Source organism: Triplophysa dalaica, chromosome 16 (assembly GCF_015846415.1).
Source record: "Triplophysa dalaica isolate WHDGS20190420 chromosome 16, ASM1584641v1, whole genome shotgun sequence".
NCBI lineage: Eukaryota > Metazoa > Chordata > Actinopteri > Cypriniformes > Nemacheilidae > Triplophysa > Triplophysa dalaica.
Genome location: NC_079557.1, coordinates 5043151 through 5055242, shown reverse-complemented (window position 1 = coordinate 5055242; position 12092 = coordinate 5043151).

Here is a 12092-nt window from a genome sequence, read left to right as displayed (position 1 = left end):
CTGCACATGCAGCATTAAATAATGTGCAAACCATCTGCCAGCTTTAATTTTTGATTGTTTTGTGCTTAGTTTATTTCACTTGTACTTGAATGGGTAATACGTTTTAGTTAGTTGCTAGTGTGCTTAACTGTCTTTTAAAAGTTCAGTTTTAAAGGTGTTGTCAATCTGTGCATGCTGCCAATCGGCCCATTCACATTACAAAGACCAAAGCCACAAACGTTTACATAAACTGCCACAATTAGATACTGCTAATCTTACATGTTCCACCAATTACAAGTTAATCGAATAATGATGAAATATTGAATGTATATGCCAGAAGGGGATTATTTGGTCTGGTGTACCAGTCTCATAGAAAGCCCTGTATTTGATATTTTCCAGAGAGGATGATTCCGATAATATCAGCAGATTCGAGGTGCATCGCAGTGTTGCCTAAGGGCAGGCAGATTCCTTGTAGCTTTTCTTTTCCGGCAAACTTCTGATCTGCTTTCCCATGTGCCCTGTGCCCTTTCAACATATGGCTGAACCCCGACTGGATTACTGAAAGCCTCAAAGCCGGTATGTGACATTTCGATGGGATTTCATGATGTCCCTGGTAGGCTACAAACTATTGCGCTGGTCTAACCTTAAAAAAACTTGATAGAGTTTGATGATAGATTGCTCTCTGAAACCACCCCAGTGTCTCAATTTCACTACGCTGGACATTTTACAGTGACTCATTCTGAATCCACTTTATATATTCTCAAAGACACAATGTTATCGATTGCTAGTTTGACTTACAACTTTCCTCGAAGCCAAGATTTTAGCAGTGATGGCATCTGTATTGGATGGAATTGGGGCAAATGCTTTTATTTGTTCTGTCTTTTACTCGTACAATTATTGATGTGAAAGTGAGAGTGACGCAGCCCAGACATTCAATTTCACAAGCATTTAACGCTTCTTCAGTCTGTCCTGGAAATATGGTTTTATGAGAGTTGCTACAGACATTTAATACAGAACATATTATGTCTACATTTTTGGTTCAGTGAAGACAATGTATGGAGACAGACTCAGGAACGGATTTGACAACCTGCATCTGACAGATAAACTGAAATGATGAAACTACAGAAGCTTACTTTTTCGCAGAATTACATTTTAATGCATTTGCTTGGATCCTATTTTATTGTGGTGTAATTGACAAACAGTATTGGATCCGACCCCTCTTTTGATTCACATATATAATGTATCTTAAATCCAAGTGAAAGTCTCAAAATCTATATGAGATTAGGAGCATCAGAGCAGTCATAGGCATAAAATGTGTTTTTATCACTGCAAATGACAGATTATATGATTTTGAAGGGGTCATGTGGCGTGAATAGGTGTTTTTCTGTATCTTTGCTGTGTTATAAGTGGTCCATGCATGCATTCGACACGTACAATTGCAAAAAATTAAATGTCGGAACCTAAGATGCATCACACAGACCTTCCTGAAGCACCCTCGTCTAACCACAACCCCACAAATCTACGACAGTTCCTGGTGTGAGTTCACTAAATGTATACGCAAGTAAGGTGGTGTACCTGTCAGTACAATTTCTCTGGAACCTGATGTTCCAAATATGGTAAGAGGTGTTACATTTCCGTCACAGGCTTGCAGTATTCTACCAATCACTGCGCAAAATGGTCAATCAGAGCACTCCTCTCATTTCAGAGCGATGAGCTTTGTAAAAAATCTGCACGTTTCAGAGAGGCAGAGCAAAGAGGAGATACAAACATGCACTGTATGGGGGAAATACGGCGGTTTTTAAACCTTAAATCGTCTATATACTTTGCATTAAATGGTGGTGTATATGGTAGGATTTACCCAAAATAACTTTTTTTGTGTGTAAATGTACACTTATAAGCCTATTTAAGTTTTTTCGTCTGTTTGTATTTCAATATTAGGAGTCTTAAATTGGGTTACTGGCGCGTTTAAAGCAAGGCCAACAAAATATTGAAAACTTTTAAGGCAAAGCCTTGGGCCTTTAAATGCCCAAAGGCCACAGCGTGAGAACGTACACACAATATATTGTGGCTATCCAGAAACGGGATGCAGGTGTGACAGAGAATGAAGCAAATCCAGCTAATTTATGCCGAATCTATGACGCACTTTGACACTTTATGGCAAAATACATTGGCTAGTTTGATCAACCCTTTATTTTACATTGTTGATAGCGTGTTGTTGTTATTACACTTATCAAACATAAATACATGCTTGAATTTTATTTAAATGTATTACACGGCTCGTTGGAATGCTGGATTCTGATTGGCCAGTCACGATATTTGCATGTTCGTTATTCCCAGGCAACCATCTCTCAAAACCAATAACACACGATAACACAGATGCAGCAAATCATTTTTTTTGAAAATTGAAACATAAATATGTCTTTGTATGTAAATGGAAATATGACATTATATTTACAAATTATTAAACCAAGTTGCCTGTTTGTGACGTTTGAACATTGTTTCTCACCTTAAACTGAAAGTAAACGGCTTTACTCATGGAAGCTCGGCATTTGGTAAAAATGAGGTAATAAAATATTTCAAATTCACATTTCATGTGTAGTGTTATCTCATGTGGCAAGTACTCGTGTAATTATCGGTTTAATGTACAAGCAGCTGGCTGTTATCGTACAATAAGTATTTTTTATGTAATTTTGCATACCAATGCTCTACATTTTTTTGTTTGTTATTTACGATATTAAAATATTTAAATATATAAAGATGCAATACATTTCTGTCAGTAACGGTGTGGTTTGCTGTTTAGTTTTACTAAATTTACCTTTTACTATTTTTCTGAAACGCAATATCAATAAGAACTAGGTAGTTTATAAGCATATTTTTTATTTTAATAGTTCTAGGAAAATGAACCGGTGTTTTATTATAGTAAAAGGAAGTTACCATGTGTGCTAATTGGTTAGCTTTTGTATTGCCACATTTTAACTGCAAACAGCACTGCTTACTATTGTGAAATCTTAAGCAGATATATGGTATGGTTTTACTACAAATAAACCAGTATCTGTAGTTTACAGTAAATGCTGTATGGTTAATTTTCATGTGAAAATGGTTTTGCATGCTTAAATATTTTCTTTTTGTGACTGAACTGACTAAAACAATCTACTGCAATCTAAAACCACACATGTGTGTTCTGTTACACCAGCTCGAGAGTCTGTTAAGTGAGACTGTAAATGCTGTCATGCCAGAGAAACTATTGATTTTGTTTACGGGCCACATGAGCCACCTTTGCTTAGTGTTCAAAAGCTTCTATTCAGCCAGTGATGTCGTCAAACCTGCGTCATTTTACTGCAGAAAGGCGGCCATCACATGACAGTGCTTAGCTCCTTGCCGTTTCATGTGGGTGCTATGTGAGAAACTCTTTTAGCTCTGTATCCGCCCAGAAGGGGAAAAGCAGAGCGTTTGGGTTTTTGGCACTGCTTTATAGCAATCCATCTTAGAAAAACACAGCAGGTTATGTTTAATGCTCTGTTTGGCATGGCCACTTTTCTGAATGCTAATGCGTGCATGTTTTGATCAATTGAAAGTTTGTTTATCTTTATTCCCTTTGAAAAATAAAATCAGTCACACTTAGTATGTGAGAATGCAAGAAAATGAAACTGGTTACTCTGACACGGTTGACATTCAAGAGGATACTTAATGTTCTAGTGAGGTATGTGAGCTGGTACGGGGATGAATCCTTTCATCCTTGCAGGATTTATATGACTAGATGAGATGAGAAAAGGTCTCTCCTATGGAGGGCGGAGAAGATTTTTGTACCATGAAGCATACCCTTTCTTTCTCTCGCTCCCTGTGTTGTCCAGCAAATGATCCACAATTGTTACCCTGGACAACAAAAGGAATCAAAAGCGGTCAATTTTTCAAAATTTAGATTTTAACATCATCCGAAAGTTACATAAACAAGCTTTCTATTAATGTATGGGTTGTAACGATAGGACAATATCTGACTGTGATACAACCGTTTAAAACTCTGGAATCTGAGGGTGCCAAAAAATTAGAATATTGAGAAAATTGCCTTTGAAATTGTTTATCAGAGGCGCTGTAGCCGGCCATCCACTCGCAAAAATAAAGTTTTGATATATTTTCGGTAGGATATTTACAAAATATCTTCATGGACCATGATCCTTACCAAGTTTTGGCATAAACAAAAAATCAATAATTTTGACGCATACAATGTGTTTTGGGCTTTAACTAAAAATGTTCCCGTGCTACTTAAGACTTGTTTTATGATCCAGGGTCACAATTGATTTGTATCTCCCACACTTTTCACAGTATTCTAGTGTTTTGCTGTCCAAACGTCCGATCCGCTTGTCCCAGGGCTGGTTAAAAAAGTGTGAGATGCCTCCATCCAACGCAAGGTTCTTGCATTTATAGCTCTTGATGGATTTATTGGATGATTGGGTAATTCAATTGGTTTTCAAGAAGCTGCAGGGAAGCTTTAATCAATTGAATCAGAGTGATGTTCAATTAATGGGAAGATTAGTTAATGTGATTAAGAATTTACTGCTCTTAATATGTTCTTCAATAGGGCGATGATACTTCACAGAAGAGCCTATTGATACATAGTTATGATCAAACAATAACTTTCTTAGAAGCTTTAATTTGTAGAAACACCCATCCAATAAAGCAGAAATCCTCAACTATGTGTTCCGATATGAGATACAAAACTTATGCAATTCAAGACATGAATTGACCTTGATTGCTGGAGCTGTTTGCGTTATATCTGTTTTATGATCTTTGGTAAACTGAGGGGTTTTGATTCAGCTCTCCCATCAAATGTTCCCTCTCAGTTAAGTGTTGCTCTCTTGACTTAATTACACCTCTTTTATCAAACGCTTTTATTGCCGCTGAAATATTTTCACGTGTAATGTAACACACGTTGGCTCATTGTTCGCATCTATCACGTTTAATGTTATGTCTGTTTTATATGGATGGCCTTTAGCATTACCACCCTCTAAAATTTTACGGCACACCTGTGAAGCAGCATGCAATGTGATTTCGCTTAAATATCAGTTCTTCTCTTTTAGCATACTAAAGTGTTCAGCTCTGTTCTGTGCCAACCACTAATTAATGTGTTGGGACTATAGTAAAAAAAGGATGAATATACAGTATATATAAACTTCTTATTTCGTGTTTTAAAAGGAATTAAAAATTGCTCGTCAACAACACAGTATTTAAAGGAGCAATGTGAAGTTTTTAGCAAAAATTTGTTCGGACGGTGGTATGAAAATGGGAGGGAGCGATTCCCATTTTTTGCACTTCTGTGCCGAGAGGTGTGATGTTTGGACCTTCTATTGGTCTCATGCACTCACGTGATGCGAATTCGTATGTCAGGGTTTCCCAAACTTGAATTTTGCTACACAGCGAAAGGCAAAATATCTGGTCTGACGCATTCGTTTGCAAAGTCAATGGAGCGAAAAGTCAAGTGTGACCACGGCTTAAGATTGCGAATTGCAAACAATGGCTCACTTAAATGCTTGCCCCTTTTCAAGCATTACGGTGGCTGACACAGGACAAATAATTGTCATATTTTCACTTCTTTAACGAAGGAGACAACGTACTTACGAAACACGCTCTTAGCGCAGTTTGTCCGTTTAGGGCTACTGTAGAAACAACATGGCGAATTCCATGCAAGGGGACCAGCGGTTAATATAGATAGAAATTGCTCATTCTTAAGTAATAAAAACATAACGCTTCATTATGTATGGTCTTCGTGCACCTCTGAAGACTAGTTATGTATATGATATTGCATTTCTAGACTCTTCTACAGTAAATATCGCACAGAGCACATTTAATAATTTAGAAAGAAAAGCGTTTGTTTTCTAATTCTTGAAAACCGAATTTGGTCATCTGAGGTTTTGGAAGGACAGTAGCAAGATAATACAATGTATGCATGATAAGAAAGCACAAAATTATTTATAGACGTACATATATGTAAATTATACAGTATATGGTTAATTGCCTATAATTATATTATAAAGAATATGTGACACTTCATATTTGATCATTTGTGTTTTATCCAGCATGGAATTCATAACAATTTTACGAAAAAAGATATGAAGACCCTCCCCTAACCACAACTCAAAACCTTACCATGACTGGCACAAGCAAATCGCATTGAAACATAAAAATAAGATCTAACACATTTTTACCAATTGGCCACCTAGTATAGTTACAAATAGAGATTTCTGATTGTTATTTTGTTAATTTATTATTATTATTTATATTATTGTTTATTTTTCTATTTTATCTTGTACATTTTATTGCGTTTAGTTAAAGTGTCCAGCATTGTTTTAGTGCGCTGTGTGATACTGTGGTGGTGTTTTGTTTAGATAACACTGTGTACTGTCTGCACATGTTTATTTGGCCAGAGCTCACGGTTCACGGAAAGGGCAGTTTTGATAAACACAAGCTTGGCCACCCTCATATATTTTTCCTAATTCACCACAGCAGCTTGTTTACTAATGCACTTCTGGTCTCCAATTTTTCAAATTAGGCTCAATGCCAATCTTATGTACGAGAACATTTTGGCAACTCGCTAAAGGTCCATGTAAAAACCTTGTTTTGTTCGATTTTACCAAGATATGCTTTTTACGGTGATGGAGTTTATTGAGGAAACATAATGAAAACTTGGGTGAAGGGACTCTTGACTAAATACTTCTATTTTGGCTTGTTTTTCGACGCTCTCATCTTTTGAATAGTTTGAGGAATGCAGTAATAAGGATAAAGAGCGTCTTGTGACACACACTCATTTAGCCGAGCAAATGAACATCCAGTTGTTTTGATCTGCGGCCGATTTTAGGGAATCGAAGTAGGGCATCAGATTGGACCTCGGAAGCTGGAAAGGGTTTTTAAACACAGCAACATCTTTCTCTGTGACTGCATCGATTACACAAACTTTCTTCAAAAACATACTAAAAGATGGGAAGTGAAATAGACCTTTGAACAGTGACAGATTCAAGTTGCAGTGTGGCAATTCAAGATCCAGCCTCATTTAATCGGCCTTTCAATTGGTGTCTGTTGATAGTCAACGAGGGAGTGAAAGTGGGTATTATCTTTTTGTACTTCGCCTGACAGTTGAAATCATGGTAAACATTCACATTCAACAGTGTGCTGAGTGCAATGCACAAGGAGCATCAGCAAACTGTCTAGACAGAAAAATGTACGCTGCATTAATGATGGAGAAAACTTTTGGAGGCACAAGCCTTGAGAAATATATGCAGTGGGTCAGGAAATCAAATGATGTGCATTTTAACTATTGTAATGAAATGTCATGGACTGTCAGGAATTCCCTGTTCCTTGGTTGTTTTATTGCGGTACATGTGACACGAATGTGCAGTCAAACCAATCTTGACACGTCTTGTTCATTAAACAAATAGCTTATAGGCATTCTAGAGGATTTAAAATAACATTTGAAGGGATAGTTCACCCAAAAATCTAAATTCTGTCATTATTAATATACCCTCATGTCATTCAAAACCTGTATATGACTCTTTCTTCTATGTAACACAAAATAAGATATTTTGAGAAATGTCTCAGGGGTTTCGTCTGCATATAGTAGATGTCAATGGGGTCCAATGTTGTTTGCTTATCAGCGTTCTTAACAATATATTTTGTGTTTTGCACAAGTATGAAAGTCATAGAGGTTTGTAATGACATGAGGATGAGCAAAAGATGAACAAAGCGGGTTAAATAATCTGTTCATATTGTGAGAAACGTTTCAACAGTTGGTTTGAAGCATGATCAGAAGAACAAAACCAGCAGGATCCTACAGGGACCAGCATTCAAAACACATCCGTGGTCTTTCAACAGGGATTGTAAATTCATGATTTAAACAATGATTTAAAGGGTCATTTTATGCACGAGCACACCAGCTTTGTAACTAAATGATGAAGTTTATATACATTGAATAATGAAATTGGTTCACTTGAGTATCAGTGATGGCAAATTTCACTCTGAAGGTTGTGGTATCATGTGAGGTAAGAATAAGATAAAATAGCTTTTCATGTATTAGTGGTCCTTCAATTGTTTCAGAGGAGAAGGTCTTCTTGCTGAAGAGATATAGGTCCTGACGCTTTCTGCTTCATAGAATTTCCTGTGACTTTTTTCATTCTGACCTTTTAGCTTTGCTTAAAAATCTGCACCAGTATTTGACAACTAAATTAGTCTAAACGCCACTTGTCAGCAATATGTTGTGAATTACTTGATTGATTTTAGTTCCTCTGTCCTGTTTTTTGTTATAAAAGCTGGAGCTTGAATCTGTAATGATTGGTGCCTACTGGTTTTCAGGCAACCATGAGCTCGAGCAGGTCCAAATTGACCCCCCGCTTGCATGTTGCCTGCTAATGTGTGTCTCAGACAGTCACATGCACTCAAGCGAGGAAATTCCAGCAGGACATTTGCAAATGAATCTGAAAATCACCACAAGACACCAGTCTTAGGAAAAGATTTCAGAGCAGCTCGGTGCTGGTGAAAGAAACTCACGGCTTCGGTCCGAGGGCCGTGTTTATTCATATATGAAACACGCTGCTCATCTCCTCGTGATTCTGGCTCTCAGTACGAACCATTTTGTGAGACAAATAGAATTGAAAAAATAAATAAGCTCCGTTCTTGAGCCTCAGTGCACTTTGCTTGAAAGTGTTCCCTTGGACTTCAAATTTAATTATCAATTTTTATTTGAACTGTTTTATCACATTATGTTGAGTTCCTTCTGAGAGGTGTGAAGAGCTTCAGTCCATATTTGATCGTTTCTGTGATTAGTCAACTCTCTCTCTCTCTCTCTCTCTCTCATTCCTTTGCCAAATTTATATTAAACAAGCTCCACATGTCTGTGCGCATTTTACCTGGTGTTTGCATGATATTGTTGCATTCTTCAAAGTCTTAAAGGAACAGTTCACCCAAAAATGTAAAATATCATATTAGGAACTAGATGTAGGAAAAATTGCTCTATAAATGTATTTGTTCTGTTGAACACAAACTAAGATATTTTGAAGAATCCATAAAACAAATGTTTCTGGGCCAATTTTGACTGCCATTGTAATGTTGACCAACTATGTTAGTCAATGGTGACCAAGAACTGTTCGGTTACAAGCATTCTTCCAAATATCTTTCTCTGTGTTCATCAGAACCAAGAAATTTATAGAGATTTGAAGAAAGTAAATGATGACAGAATTTTTATTTTAGGGTGAAGTGTCCCATTAATCAGATATATTTTAGTCTTTTGTAGAAGCCTGTTGAATTTTAAAGGCATCACATACCCACCTGTGAAGATTCTTTGTGTAACTTCTTTTGCATTTTTAAAGATTCCGATCAGAGACTTTTATTTTGGAATATCATGTATTAATGAATTTATCGACTAGTTGTTGCACTCCTGGGTTAAACCAACAATCTTTAGTTAACAGAAATAATGCCGCGGTCAGATTAGACTTCGAGGATACAAAATTATTTCAGAGGAAGGTACGAAAATGGGGGGGAGCGATTCCTCATTTAAAAAATGTCTGTACCGAGAGGTCACAGTGTGACGTTTTGATCTTCTATTGGTCTCACGCACTCGTGTGGAGCGAATTCGCAGGTCTTGCGTTTTCGGTCTGACGCATTCACTTGAATGAAAGTCAATGGAACGAAAAATCAAGTGTGACCGCGGATTTATTCTGTAATTGATGTACTGTACTCTTGTTGGTTGATGTCCATCTCTCAGCCACTGTACCTCTGCCCAGCCTCATATCATTCAAAGAGCATTAGCATCTAACACTAAAGACATAAATTCTTCATTACCGCCCTTGGGGGAGCAACATTTCGTTTAGCGAGTGATTAAATAAAAATTCACTGAAAGATGATTAATGTGCCAAGAATAGGTCACAACACTACCCCTCAATTACTCCAGAAGCATTGAATATGACATTGCTGTGTTGCATGTGACCTTGCAGTAATTGTTGAGATTCTTTTCACCTGAGACTGTGCTAGAAAAGGACTGTTTCTCTTTTTTTGTTTGCCTTTTATCCTCCTCTCACTTTGTGTTGAGGATGGGAGGGCTTCATGTGATTTCTTTTTGTTTATCCCAATTTCATCACATCAATCATTTTTAAGAAATCTCTTAATCAAACCCATTCTCTCGAACAGAGATCTCTAAAGAACAGCCATGGTAGGCATGTGAAATATCTCTCTCATTTGGTGATGATACCCTATAGGCTTTTTGCGGTTGGATTGCGCAAGGACACAACTCAAAAGGGAATCTTTGTTTGTCTTTTTTCATCTATATCACCAGGCCAGTAGTTAGATATTTTAAACCCAATGTTCCTCATAACGCAATTTGGATATTTGATAGAATGTTATTTGTTTGCTGTTTTGTGGAAACTGTTTGGACGGTGTCGTGTGTGTGGTCTGAGTCGGTTCGCTTCAGTCCTGAAAGAATAAACAGGAGACAGACGGCCGGTTTAATAAAATACTAAGAATCACTCATAAACCAGTATGATATTTCCGGTTTATGAGAGATGAAGCGGATAATGCAGTAGCTGTTTTTGTTCGATCCAGACGATATATTGTTTTTGATAGGGCTGAATCACGAAACCACAACTTCCATTTATAAAGACATTAATGCTTTTTTATATCATGGTAATCGTAAATAAATCTTTGAGATTGTTCCCTAATTAGGATATATTACATGGATGGGGTCAAAGCTTAGCCTGTTGTGGTTTTTAGTGAAGCAGTTACACTGATCATATGTGTTTTTTAAATGACCATCACTGTGAATAATCCCTGTACTGATATGATCTGTAATACATTTTATAGTATGTTGGGCTCATAAAGCTTTTTATAGACTACAATTAGTTCTTTAAAGGTTAACTCTCTTAAGCTTTGTGCCATCGGACCACATTTATCCGTTCACCCAATGCGACTTAAAAATGAAAAGGGCCTTTAGAAAAGCCCCCAGTTAAAACATTAAGGAGGTGAAAAGCTATTTCATTCCCAAACTTGTCATTAGATTTCAATGATGTTTGAATATGTTCGACCAAGGACCTTTTACACCTCATGAAAGCATTCAGCCATCTTTATGAGACATTATCTTCTTGAAATATGGAAAGCAAAGAGAGAAGAATGTTTACAATGTAGGGTACACCTAATGCTGTCAAATGGCTGTTACATGATTATACAGAGCAATTATGGGATATAATGAGGTTTATGAAATGGGCTGTCCATATCATTATGAAATGTCCGCCATGTGTGACAAAAGCACGGGGAACAGACATTAAGCATTGTCAAATATAATTTCAAATGTAGGCCATAGGCTGAAAGATAACTTATCCCACTACGTTATTTTTTATTCCATAGCTCTGATGCACTTTACATTACAGTCGAAAGCAATTACAAAATGAACAGATTACAGAAAATTGCAGTTAAGAACAAGATGGGAGGAATTATGCCTGAGGATAAGGAAACAGACAATTTTACCGTCTCCAAAATATGGGACAGTAACAGAATAATAAATTAATTTAGTAGATGTATATGGTGATATGGTGCAGGAATATATCTATTTTTTCATTTACTCACTTCCGTGAAGTTACAGCCTGTGTGGTTTTATTTCTTCTGTGGGGCACAAGATAAGAGCTTTTCTATACAATAAAAGTTAATAGACATAAAAGCACCATTGTGAATTTTAAAGTGGTCCATCCTTGCTAGTACAGAGATAAATATAGATCTATATTGCAGATTTTTAAGGAACAGGTAAACTTTGAAACTTAAAATTGAAACTCCTTTTATGGCAAATTTTTAAAGGGACAGTTCACCCTCGAGCTGTTTCAAATCTGCATAAATAAATGTATTTGGAAAAATGCTTGTAACCAAACAGGTCTTGGCCATTATTGACTACCATAAAGTGGTAAAGTGGCCTAGAACTGTTTGCTTTCTTTCATTCTTTAAAACATCTCCTTATGTCCAACAGAACAAAAAAATGTATAAAGCAATTGTCCTACTATTATAGCTAATAGTGTCCAAGAACTGTTTGGAAACAAGCATTCTTCCAAATATATTTCTCTTTTTTCATCAGAACTAAGACATTTATACAAAAC